At 41.9% G+C, this 13,461-nt stretch overlaps 1 protein-coding gene across 1 annotated transcript in view; it reads left to right on the forward strand.

Annotated features, from left to right (window-relative positions):
* NRXN3 (neurexin 3) overlaps positions 1 to 13,461 on the forward strand; it is a 1,016,594-nt gene that overhangs the window by 1,342 nt on the left and 1,001,791 nt on the right. The window lies entirely within an intron of this gene.

Here is a 13,461-nt window from a genome sequence, read left to right on the forward strand (position 1 = left end):
CTTACTTAGTATTGCAAAGGGAAGAGGGATTTGAGTGTTTCTACATTGTTTCATACTCTCTTTAAAAATTTGAGTCCAGAAGTTTTAAGTCATGCAAACCACATGATGAAGTGTATTTCAGGGTTTTTTCCTTGGTCTTTAGCAGTGTGACGGTAATTAACTCTGTATGTGCAAGAGACTTAAGTAAGTCAACTGGAAATCCCAGTGTGAATTTGAGAATCTCATCACAGCATTTTTTATGACATTTGGGTTTAACACAACAGTCTGAGCTTAAGCTAAAGATGAAACCTGGGCAAAAAGTGTCCAATCTCAAGGAAAAAAAAACCCTGAAATTTTGTCAGAATGGAAATACTTGCAATAATATCTTATCACAACTAGCATTTGTTTACTTCTTTTGGCAATGAAAATAGATTAACTGGAATTTAGTATGTAGAATGTGAGAAGTGCTGAAAATAAGTCCCTATACTGTTGATATGTAAGCAAAAAGCCCTGCAGAAATACTGTGTAAATACAGCTCTACGGTTACAGTATAGATGGAGAAGCAAACATGTTTTTATAGGAAGGGAAGGTTTAGAAAATAAACATGACATCCATATGTGCACTCATTTTAAGGTGCTATTAATGATAACAGAAAATTTGGCTTTATATCCAAATATCACGGTAACAGTACAGGACCATTAGATAGGAGATGTGAGCCTGTGAAGTACTGAACACCAGAATTCTTCCTGGCTATTTGCTCCGCACTGATCAGGTCCAAACCAATAATGAGCCAGAACTATTTTCTGTGCTTGAACTATGAATTATGTGGAGCTGGAGAGACTGCTGGGTGTGACCAAGCACTTCAGTAGCTGGGCCGCTGGGCCCAATCCTCATAGACTTACAGAATAAATACACCTCATGTCTAAATGCCAGTTGTGGGTGATGGAAGACTGCAAGATCCACACAGGCATGTGGACCCTGAAACATAAAGATATAAGCCTCTTTCTACTGCTGGGCTAATGGATCCAGGCTCCACGGGTTGCTGCTCAAGACATCAACAGCATATGGTTTCCAGTGAACATCTTGAGAAACTACTGTAAGTGCGTGAGGCTTCCATGTACCTGTGGGGCAATTGTGCGAGCTCTAATCCGGGCTCGGGTGGTGGAATTTCTGCATTTTCTGGGTGGGTGGAGCAATATGAAATACATCTTCTAATGAAGCCAGGGATATTTCTGTTGTAGACATCACGGATCAAGCAGTGCTATTGTTACCTTTTGAAGCCATGCGTCACCATTGCTGTTTGTTTCCTATAGTGATTCATCAGTTTCCAGCCCAACCTTCTATTAAGGGTGAGCAAAGAAATTTGTCACGATGTACCTTTTTTAATAAACATTTTTAACTCACCGTTAGCTGTGGTCTGTTCACTCACACATAAGATGCTGTGCAGAGAGCTTTTCCAATGGAACAATTGCAGAGATTTCCACAAACAGTCATTACCTTGTCTGGTTCTTCAGTTTTCTCTTATATTACTTCATGGTGTATATTTGGTTTATGTCAGAATTTTATAATCAGCCTTGTTTTCTGCCTCCTTTATGCTGCAGCAGTGGAGATTTCTGTGTGTTAAATGCTGTCACCCAAAAATGTTACAGTGTCTGTGCAGATTGTGAGAAGAAGGGGAAAACCAGAAGAAAAGCTGTTTAGTAAGTGGAAACAAGCAGACAAAGAAAAGTGGCAAGGAAACAAAACAGGAACCAAGTTAAGTATAGCTACCTTTTTATCTGACTTTGAAAAACTTAGCAAACTCCAAAGATGCTCTCTTTTAGTTCTGTGAGTGTGGCAGAACCTCCACTGACGAACAGTAGGATGTGGTAGGAACGGCAGGACTGTCAGGCTCTTCCTGCCTGTGGCTTCATTGGCCATTACCCAACTTGTATTTTCTTTGTTTGCTTTTTTCCCAAGAGATTGAAATGTTTGTTGTCAGAACTGTTCCCTTTTGTTTTGTAACCTGCCTCTGGATATTTGCAGGAATAACATGGTTATTTTATTCCCAGTCTCATTTTTGAAAAAGACATGCTCTTTCAACTGGATATCAACAACTCCCTTTTGGGGGGAATCCTTAACTCCATTACAGTATTTAGTAGTCCGTAGTCTGTGTGCGTGTTTTCATTTCGTCACCGGAGTTGACTCTTTTACTGGGAACTGATGGGATCCAATCAATAACAACTTCTGTTTGAACAGCTAAATGCAATATGTACTCTTTTAATAATGAGTTCTCTTGACAGTGTCCAGGCCATTACTTGGCTATTGACTGATGCCTATGTCTGCAGATGGTAAAACCACAGCAAACTCATTTATTCTGTGGCCAGAGAAATAAGAAATAAATAGAGAGTGCTGAGCCTGTACTGTGACGGAATGAAGCTCTATTTACAGTACTAGGGGTTACTGTAACGCAAAGTGCAGTTCCAGTTATGGTGAACCTCAGCAGAGAACAACCATTCCATACTGAGAGAAAACTGTAAATCCTGTCCCGAATGTGCCCTGATGTGCAGAAAGATTTTTGGCACTTACTATGGACCCAGAGTTACCAGGATTGTGTATGTCATAGTAGCTACATGCCCAGATGGGTAGCTGAGCTGGTCATTGCTGGCCAACGAGAAGTACGATTTCTGTGTCTGAGTGTATACAGCGGGAGTGCAAATGTGTGCACACTTTGGAAGGTTTGGCTGTTTTGAATAAAATGTGATACTATTTTTTATTGCAGTTGGAGTAAACCGGTTCATTGAATCTGACAGCTCTGTAGGGTACAAAGGATGGCTGATTTGAGTAGCAATTAATTTGTATGTTTCTGGGCAATGGTGGCATTAGACAAGCAAGCTGAAGTCAGACACACCTTCCCCTCTAATACACCTCATCAGTCTCTGTGGGATCAGGCTGCTGCCAAGAGAATAAGATTCCTCTAGAATTTGAGCAGCACAGATACATTCATGTCACTAGAAAAAACCCAAACCAAAACCTTCCCCACACAAATTTTGCAAACAGTGCTGCTGTAGCAGCCAGATGAGCATGTTCATATCTGCTCATCAGATCATGCTGTCTTCCTTAGCCTGCAATAAATTCTCTTTTCCTCCAACATCGTGGTGTAGAGAGTGGGTTCACTAATGTGGACAGTGTGAGTGCAACATTATATGTACAAGAGTATTTTGGCCCAAGACCTCACCCCTCTCCCTAGGCCACTTCTGGATTTTGTGAGGGAAGGTGAACAGAAGATGTGCTTCGAAATGACATTACGTCTGCTTGTAGTTGCAGAACCAAGACGTTGATGTCATCACCGGCTTCACAAAGCATCATGCTGAAGCCTTTGTATTGCCTGCAGGGGCTGTTTCTAAACGAAGCCTGAATAGGGGCCTGATTGCACCTCTTCCCTTGATTACAGAGCAAGATTTCCTGGGGATGCTGCCTGCTGAATGACAGAGGAGCCCGTTGCTCTGTAATTATCACACTTTTAACTGCAGCAGGAACAGATTTTCTATAGCCCCTCAGCTTCGTTTAAAGCGACAGGTTACTGCAGGATTTATCCTCCACCTACCCCTTCAGAGCTGCCCAGTTTTGGCTGCATCTAAACGGACTGCCTAGCCTCACTTGCAATCACCATATCTCCCTGCCAGCCACCCCAAACTTTGTAACACTAAGGGCTAATTTGGCACTTTGCCATGAGCCTGATGGGTACACCTAATTTGCATATGCATTTACATACATTTTGTAATCAGAAACAAATGCACATGACCATAATATTTGCTTCCACTTGCATATTCCTTGATAGATGAATATAAATTGGTTGTTGTTGAATTCACCAGCAATAAACAGCTGCAGACCCTCCCTTGGTCCTGTGCTTTGCTGTTCTAGAGGACAGCAGGCAGTTCTGGGACACACTTTGGGGGCCCCAGATCTTCACTTACCAGTACAAAACTCTAGAACTGAATGTCTTCAAGGGCTGTGGAGTAAATATTGCAAGACGCAAATCTGCTGTTTTATGCCACTTCTTATGCCCCAGCTCTGGCCATTGGGCGAAAGCTGGTAAGAACTCTGCTCATGACTTAGTTTTGCAGCAATTTGTTTTTCCCAGTCTCTTTCTCTTGCTCATTCTTCCTTGTTTAAGTTCCTTTGGTTCTATTGAAAATAGTAATTATTTTCCAGTTTGGTTGTAATTTTTTGAAGCATTGCCAGATGGGCACCAGAGAAAGATGATGTGTTAAGATATTAATTAATGTTTATAAAGTGTTTTGAAACTCCAAAGTGAAGTTGAAGCACCATTGTTATTCTTAATAATAAATATTAAAGCTGAGCCGGAGCTGCAGAATTTCAATTTAGATCCCATACACAGAAATGACCTAGGACCCATCTCCCCTCACTAAGTGTGGACTAGCTGCAGCTCCAGACCTAGCTGGATGTGTTTCATACCCTTCCCGGCTTTTAATGCAGGGAAGCCACAGGGAGATTCCAGGCCCCTGCATGGAGTGTGCCATTGATTCAAAGTCTAGCTGCAATACATGCTGACAGCTATATTCTTCTTGTTTCACTCTTCTGTATTGTAGATGACCATGAGGCTACAATCCTTTTCTGCTTGATTGCAGATCAGCTGCAGCCCTCAGGCAACAGACAAGTTATAGCCCTCAGTTAGGCAAAGCTTGGACATCTCCTCTGCTGAAATGAAGCAAATTGTGGTTGGGTACAAAGGAGATAGCCATTTGGTGTGAGGTGGAACTGGTGAAGAGTGAGAACAATTTGTAGGCAAGAAGGAGGTGGGACTCAGGGAAAAAAAACAGGATGAAAATGTTACTTTATAAAAGAGTAAGCCATAGTTCACATCGGCTGTTTACAGCAGCTGTTCTATCTTGGTTTTACCTGCCTGATAGTATAAGAGAACAGTTCTTGGCTATTGTAAAGAGTAGATCTGAATGGGCTGAGTGAGCTTCCAGAGGAATAAATCTAGCTGGTCTCTGATACCAGCTTCCTCTATCAGCCCATAGACCAGCCTGCTGGCTCCTGCTCTGTCCCAAAGTGTGCACAGCTAGGATCTAAACTGGAATTTTTGGGCATTACTAAATAATGATTTAAATAAAACTAACTAATAATAATTATGGAAGCGAGCAGAGCCAGAAATTTCTCTTTCCAACTTATGGTCAGGAGATAATTTGATTTCAGAAGGAAGGTTTATTTTCCTTTGGTTTTGCCCTTAAAAAAAAGGGGGGAGGGGAAAAAAAAAGAGTGGATGTATTATTACTGTCCAGGCTTCTGCTGAGCTAGGCAGTCTGTCATGGAGGTCAGTCAGCAGTAAATATAGCCCCAAGCAAGACAGCACATGCTGTAGCCTTGCTTTCATCCTTATTCCAGGATGGAGGTGTGCAGGTCATTTGCCACAGGGTAATTTTTGTTAAGTTTTGGTGGAAAATGGAGGGAGATAATCCTCCCAGCTACCTTCAGGATGCTGGAAACGGCACAACAAAGCTACAGGAAAAGAAGCAGAGGAGGAGCACATCTGTCTGGCAAACTCTGGCACTACTAAGAGAAGATGCGCCTCTGCACGTCGACCTCAGCACTGAATGCTCCTGAATGTGGGAGAAGGCGGTAATCCATGTGATGAAATGGTAGAGCGGCCACCTGTCCTGGGCCAACTTCTGATTTTGCTTTACCTCTTGCTCCTTTGCTGACCCACTTCGAACTTGATGGATAGCAAAGCTTCTTTCTCTCCCTATAGAAAGCAAGGCAACTGCCATGTTATTGCTGTCCAGAGACAGCAATGTGACTTTTGGGTGTATGTGTGTGTCTCTCCCACAATCCTTCATTGCAGACAAGCTCACTGCCATTGTAAACCTACCCTGCAGAGCAAAGCATTTGCCCTTCCTCTGTCTGTGAACAGGTCCAGGAGCTGACAGCTGGGTGCAAAACAGCCCAAAGGCTGAGAGAGGTAGATGGGGGGGATGTAGGGAGGACTGTGGATGTCACAGACTACTCAAAGCAGAACTGGTTTGTATTTGAATGTGTTTGTTCTGAAATGGGGCTGGGACCTGAGTACACTGGATTCACGTTCTGTGTTGCCAACAGCGTTGCCGGTCATACTATTTCAACTATCCAGGCCCTGCCTGCATGTACACTTGCTCATCTCATTATCCTGAGAGGAGACCAAGGTATAACGTGTAAAGAAAGTGGACTGGGGCAGCAGAACTTGGATGGTCCGGTTGTAAGAGCGTTGGCACATAAAAGACTGATTTCCATTTCTGCCACAGATTTCCTGCATCCCCAGGGTGATTTGCTGGCAGACTAAAGGACTCAAGATTGAATCAACTGACCTTTCTTTGCAGGGGATGTGTACCTGGTTACCCTCCATGTCTCAATTTCTGTATCTGAAATATGTAGCCAGTAGGGCTTCCCGTACTGTAGGTATTAAGAATTCCACATGCTTCTGTATGACAGTGATAGAGGTGTATAAATATCTTAGCAGGACAGGTAAATGATGATAATTCATGAGCACCCAGTAGGATGACCTGGTTTGATTGTCAGTTTTCCAGCTAGGCTTGCAGTTAGAAATTAAGGTGTTTTTCCTTGTTAAGTGGCCATCTTTGAGGAGCATTCCTCATCTTTCTTTTCAACTGAAATCTCCCAGTTTCCTGCCACTTTGTGCAGTGTCACACTATGAGTACTCAGACCCTTCCCAGGCCAGGCCGCAGTTGTGCTGGTAAAGGCAGAGCCCAAGCAGCAGTGGAGCCTCTTCCCTGTCGGGTGACATGGAGCAGATGCTGCACTGCAGGGTGCTGATAGGAGCAATGGGAGAAGGAGAGCTTTTGACTCTTTTTTTGTATCTGTCCCGTGTGCTCCACTGACTTCCCCCAAATGCCCTCTGTCACGAACCTCAGATGCTGGTCAGACTCTTTTCCTTGTGCGGTGACCCACCTCTGCCTACCTGTCTGCACTGGCACTCCCCCTGCGACGGCTGTTGGTTCCAGCCTGCCCCTTTCACCTCGTGCTCGAGACTTGCCTCGACCTTGTGCTGTCAGGGAAAGCAAAGAGAGTATAAAAGGCTACCAGAGCAGAATGGGGGAGTTTGCACTTCCGTTGTTCCTGTATGAATCATTGCATAAAAAGCAGGAATACAGAGAAGAAAGCCCGTTGGGTTGTTTTTGAGTGTTTAATTAGCCCAAAGTTGGCAAGTGTTTTGTGGTTCTAAGGCACTGAAATGGTAGGCAAAATCTTCTTTCTTTTCCTGTTAACTCTTGTCAACACAACTCTAACTGCTTATTAGATACAGCAGGTGTATTTGTAGCTGGTCTGCAGTTTGCAGTGTCGGCCAAGGAAGAAAGAGGTACTTGGCTCTCAGAATTTTGCTCTAAGATGTGATCTTCCTCCTCTTACTCATGGAATTTGACCAGTAAAGTAACCTGAGTGAATGTAATGGGCTGGATTTGGCTCTGAGTATTTGACATAGACCTTTGTCAGAAAGGAAGAAGCAGTTCATTGGTAGATGTAGAAATTTGAGCTGTAGGTTAAAACCAGGCTTCAATCTCTAATGCTGCTGGCAGGCCCCAGAGTTAGCTTGGTTGCTACATTTATTCAGAAGCCTTTCTTAGACTGTGTAGTCTCTTGGGTGGATTTTCATTTCTTCTCAGTTTGTTGCCTTAGTACTTGAGAAAAATGACCCTGTCTGAGTTTTCCAAACCTCTGGTGTGTCTCTGCAGGCATGTGTTTGATTTTCTGGTCTTTCTTGCTGCTTCCATCCTGCCAGCTTGGCTTTCAGGGCTAGAGTGCCTCTCAACACCTCTCTCCTTAAGGTAATATAGGAGAAATCCTTGGAGCTAAAGGCAGGCTTGTCCACTGAGGCTGGTCAGAAACCACAGTTGAGGCAGAGACGGCTAGCAGAGATGAGAGCGGCTTGTGTTGTGATCTGCGAATTTCATAGCTCAGTGGCCTTTGCAGCTAAATTCCTTAAGCTCCTTTCTGTATGTGACCAAAAATATATTGCTTATATTCCACAAAGATTTTTTTTTTAAATTTGGAAGAAGTGTATGGAATTATTCCTTAATAAATTGCTGTTAAAAAAAGAAGGGGAAAAAAAATAGATGAGGTTTGTGAAGAGGAAAGGAGATTAAATTGCTTGTCTAGGACCACCTAAAAGAAAAAGCTGGGAAAGTAGCCAGAATTTCTGTGCTTTTTCTTCTGTCTTTTGCCCTTTCCTCTGTGGCTTCTGTGAGAGCTGCCCCGGGACTCAGTGCATTAGGAGGCAGGGGCTGCACAAAGGGACTACCCTGCATGATGCCTGCCAGACCTCTGGTGTAATTTGAGATCTGTGTAGGTCCTTGTTATTCACATAGCATCAACTTTTAAGGAATTCAACAGGAGATCAATAAACACAAAAAAAATATGGATTGGATATATTGCCATTGTGAAGCAGTAGCGTTGTTACATCTCAGGATAACCAGAGCTAGAGGTATGTTTATATTAATGTGAAAGGTGAGGCGCAACTCACACAGGCATATCTAGCTGAAAATTTGCCAGCTCAGGTACTGGTAGTTGTGTGATCACGGAAGCTTGGAAGGTAGTCATACGATGATAGTGGTATGGCTATAGGTATATTATTGGTTTATTATTTCTCAGAAGACCCTCTGAGAAAACATTCGATGCTGCAGAAAATGGCAAAATCCTCTTTCTTCAGAGTTCCTCTAGTGGGCACTCTGCTGTTGGAGATCTGATTTTTTTTCTTCATTGAACTTAAGAAAGCCCATTAGGGCTCCAATGATCAAATTGTGATTTAGGTTACTGGCTTAGCTGTCTCCTCCTAAATTTTCTATTTTCCTTCATTAGTTGAGCTGAAATGCTCAGCTGTGTTTCAACTGCAGCAATGAACACATCTACGACAAATTCCCAAACCTGCTGGTTTTGAGCAGATATGAGGCCTATATACCTATACACTTTATCTCTACTTCCCATCTTATGTGTAAATGTGTATCTACAAGGCAGTCTGTTTTTTGACTGCTTTATCTTGTGGCGTGTTCAAATGAAAGACGTGTGAAGCAACATTTTGACCAGCTAAGACACATCAGAATAAGACAGCTTGGAAATGTTTTCCTTGTGAGAAATGGTGGTTTCATTAAAATCAAAATATTTAGAAAAAAATACTGATTTTTATGACAGTCTGCAGAAAAAGCAATGTATTTTTATTTTGTAGAATTTCTGGATTCTGACTTTGTTTAAAATGTAATCTATGTCAATTGCACATATATTTCTAGCTTATTTTATAACTTACTGACATTATTGTCCCTAATACAGACCTACTACTGATAAGCTGTAATATATCACAAAAGTGTTGAAGTATTTTAAGGAAGGGGCATATGCTCCCACACTGACTAAAAAGCTCTAATGAAAACCTGTGGACTCAACCCCACTGTGCTACGACTGTGGAACTGTTAGGCCCAGAAGTGGAGGCAAAAGACCTAAGCATAGATTAGACTTGACCAGGGAGGAGAGCCGACTTCCAGCTTGCAGACAGTGTGTGGAGCCTGGAGCACAGGTCGGACGATGAGTCAGATCAATGCCCTTTGAAACCTCCCAGGAAGGAAGAGTGGCGTGAAGCACTGTTATCATTTAAGTTCATTGGAAGTGACAGATCCGTAGGTACTGCTGTTCGTCAAGAGCTCCACTAAAGGAAGGGCCCAAGGAATGATCTTGGGTGGACGGGACTTGGGTGGGTTATTCCCCATTTGACTTCTCAGATGTGCCAGTATCATTGAACAGTGCAGTTCTCTGAAGAGTGACAGTGAAGGCAGCAAGGCTGCATACATTAAAGAAGAACCAGAGCTGCTGATCTGAGAGGTTGGGATTGTCAGCAGTTTGGTCTTTAGCTTTTTAGTGTGTTGGATTGAACCTAAGTAGTTTGCAATGTAGCTGGACCTGAGGACTGGGCAGTGGGCATTCCCAAAGAAGAGCATAACAAGTACCTCTCTGTGCAAGAAATGCTCTTTGAAATGCAGCCAGTCAAAGCTGAAATTTGGGCTGGATGAGCAAGGCTCTGCCTATGAAAATCACTTGGGAACTGCACTAGTATGGCATGACAGCCATTCCTGAGCTCTGGGATGTTTTCCCTGTCATTGCTACTGCCAGTGTGGTGACTCCCAGTTTGCCTAAGGCAAAAGATAGCTAAACCAAAGTACTAAGTAACAGATCCTCTATCTCAGGAGAACAATTGGCTGTGATTTTAGACCTCATTTGTCAATGGTGTTTAATTATAGCCCTGCTACCACTTACAGTGGAGGTCACTGCTCTGCTGTAGGTCTATTTAATGCTCCCTCTGGCCTTAAAAATCTATGAATCTATATCCCACTGTTTTGGGGCATTTGTAACAGTCTCCACTGATTTTCTTCCACAGCTGAAATTGCTTAAGTTTCCTCTTGGTTACTTCTCAAAATGTTGTTGGAAAGCTGACTAAAACAATTTAAGCCACTTTTCAGGTCTGGGAGTGAAATAAAATGTAGGTTTCATCTGTTTTAGTTTCTAGCCCTACACTAGCCCAATTTTTTTCTCCATGTGAATGGCTGGCTGACTGTGCTGCAGTGTGGGCACATGAACTATCTGAACTTGCAGATACGGTGTCATTAATAAGCTGTTCTGTAGAAAATACATCAAATGTACAGATCATTGTATAAAATGTTTTCTTGAACATCTGGTCACATAAATAGTATTCAACTTAAAATTAACCTCATACACTAAATGTTCTTTAGTCAGGCAAAGCCTTTATTCATAATGATGAAAGATGTGCTTAACTAAGAACTAAACCCAAATCTATTTAGATTTGTTGATCTCATCAGTTTAAAAAAATACTGCTTTTAAGTCCCATTTTGAAAAGTGATTCAGGCACCTTGGAGCCTTGTGACTAGTTTGGGCTTCTAAATAATAATTTTGATCATTTTACCTTCGTATTGTATTTATTTCCATACTTTTTAACCTCTAAAGATTTGGCCCAAAGAGCACATTTCTGTTTGAGATTCTTTCCTTGCCTGTGTTTGCCTTTAATAATTGTAATGATCTGATACTGAACTAAAACCAAGGCCATTCAAATGTTCTTTTTTAAAAACTGAATGAAGAAGGAAAATTAATTGCAAAAATCCTGCTTTAATGTGATGTTAAAGTTGTGAATTTCAGAATTAAATGGTAGTACCTGCTACAATCAAAATGCCACATGGCATCCATTCAAATGTGCTTCAGGCATCCTGCACTTGAATTGTGTGCAAGGTAGGAAAATAAAAGAGCTAAAATGCTGTCAGGTTAATAATAAATTGTGCATACATGTGGCACATTTCATCAGAGTATTCCTAAGCATCTCACAACTACTGATAAATCAGTCAGTCTTCACATCACTCTACCACACTGTGAAATGCATGTTATCTCCATTTTACTGATGACAAAACTGAGAGGAAAGCAGAATGTGATTTATTGAAGGGTATCGAGTCAGAAGCTGCCTGAGGTGGGATTGAAATCCAGAACACTAAATCCTAAGTATTAAACAATGTAGTAGTTTATCTAGTTTTATCCAAGTGTGCTAGAAAAGCCGCAAAATACTGTGGTTTACATTGAATGTGAAGCTAAAAATGGGGCTTTGGATTTTATGAATCCTTGTAAAATTTCAGCTGATTGAAATTCAAAGAAAGATCTCTTTTTATTCTTTCTGGTGGAATGGATTGTCCATATCCAAGAAGTTCTGCCCTTTGTGGCTGTTGTCGCATAACTTTGTCAGCTGAAACCATCTTGAACCAGCTTGTTCCCTACCTCTTGCCAGTGTGCTGCACTATTTGGGCTATGCTTTATGGATTCCTCTGGTTAATGTTGGTTTATAGTCAGTAATGAGGGAAAATAGATTTGTAGCAATAAAAGTTTTAGCTGGTTTTACCCATCTGTGGTTTATGTGCTCTTCAATAGAACTTTTCAAAACAGGGAAGAGAAGATCCGGTTCCTTTAAACATTTCCAGTAGAGAGATGTTTATGATTTCACAAAAAAAAAAAACCCAAAATGAAACACGAATTCCAAGTCTTTGAATGCTTTACTGAACATCCCATTGGATGGAAGGTGACAGGAGGAAGTGTAATGGGGTCTTACATTTCCCCTCCTCCCTGCATTTCTGCAAACTTGCCAAGGTGATGTTCTCATGTAACCTTCTCTTCCTGCTTATTGTTATTGTCAATATAGACACTGTTTGTCTGGAAACCTTGCTCTCAAGTGGAGTGACTCCAACGAACCACTGAAGGCAGGACTCTTACGTGCTGGCCTTCCAGCTGAGAGATAGATCTGACTTTATAGAAGGTTGTTCATGTGTGATGGAGACAGAAGAGTTTTTGGTGGGACTTTTTTGTTTGGTTTGGTTACTTTGAGAGAAGATCACATGGGAAAACAAATTCCTGAAAAGACCTGGGCTTTTCATCTTTGCTGTCTTTAAGTAGCTTAAAAAGAACATTTTAAGTTCTTTCTTTGTTTGTTGTCCAAAAATCTCTTCTTTAGACATTGAAAATGGTTCCAATATGTCCCATTTCTAGTGTTACCCTTGAAAACAAAGTTGCCTGGCAAACAGGCACCGAAGTGAGCAGAAAGTTCTGCATGGAATGAAGATGGTGGCAAATGGGACATGATGACCTTGGGCTTATTCTGGAAACAATAATATAATGAGAAGACTTGAGTAGAGGCTCTTTAACCCAAAAGTGCTCTCTTATTTTCTGTGTAATCCTGACATACTGCATTTAACTATACTGTCCTCCAACAGATACTCTGTTTTACTGCATAGCATACAGAAGTGTGAGTAGGACTCCTCTGCTCAGGGGTAACTAACAGTTCTGACCTGGCATTTGTTACAGAAGCTGTTTAAATTAAATTATTAGAAGCTGTAAGTGTTACTTATGGATTATTTTAGTGCAGTGCACAACGGAATTTAATTGTTGGTGCTGTGCAGAAGCACATCACTGGAATTCCTTCAGGTCTGTAATAAAACTCATCAGCAGAACTAGGCCAGAAGGAAACAGATCTAAACTAACAGGCAATGCCAAGATCAGGAGTGACATTTGTTGGTAGTGCTGTCAAAGTGGATCCCAAGATACTCACAGAAAAGAGAGTGGCGAGTCCAGACTGAGATGTATTGCTAGAGCTATTAGCTCCATGATAGATGGAGCTAATAGCTCTAGCAATAGAGTGGTGCCCAGACCTGTGACTGTATGGATCTTTTCCTTAAATCTTTCTGGCAGTCTTTCATAAGCCAAACCACACCTAAACACCAACACTCCAGCTGTTCCTTCCTCAGAGCAGGTATGATGAGTTGATTTTTGTAGCTGCTTATGGCTCCTCTACTGCTTTTCACCACTTTTCCTCCAGCCTAATTGTCCCATCCAGGCTTCACCCTGGCTCTGTTGGGCTCATCACTCTGTTGGGAGTAGGAAGGAAGCAGATAGCACTCT

Source organism: Pygoscelis adeliae, unplaced genomic scaffold (genome assembly GCF_000699105.1).
Source record: "Pygoscelis adeliae isolate BGI_AS28 unplaced genomic scaffold, ASM69910v1 Scaffold71, whole genome shotgun sequence".
NCBI lineage: Eukaryota > Metazoa > Chordata > Aves > Sphenisciformes > Spheniscidae > Pygoscelis > Pygoscelis adeliae.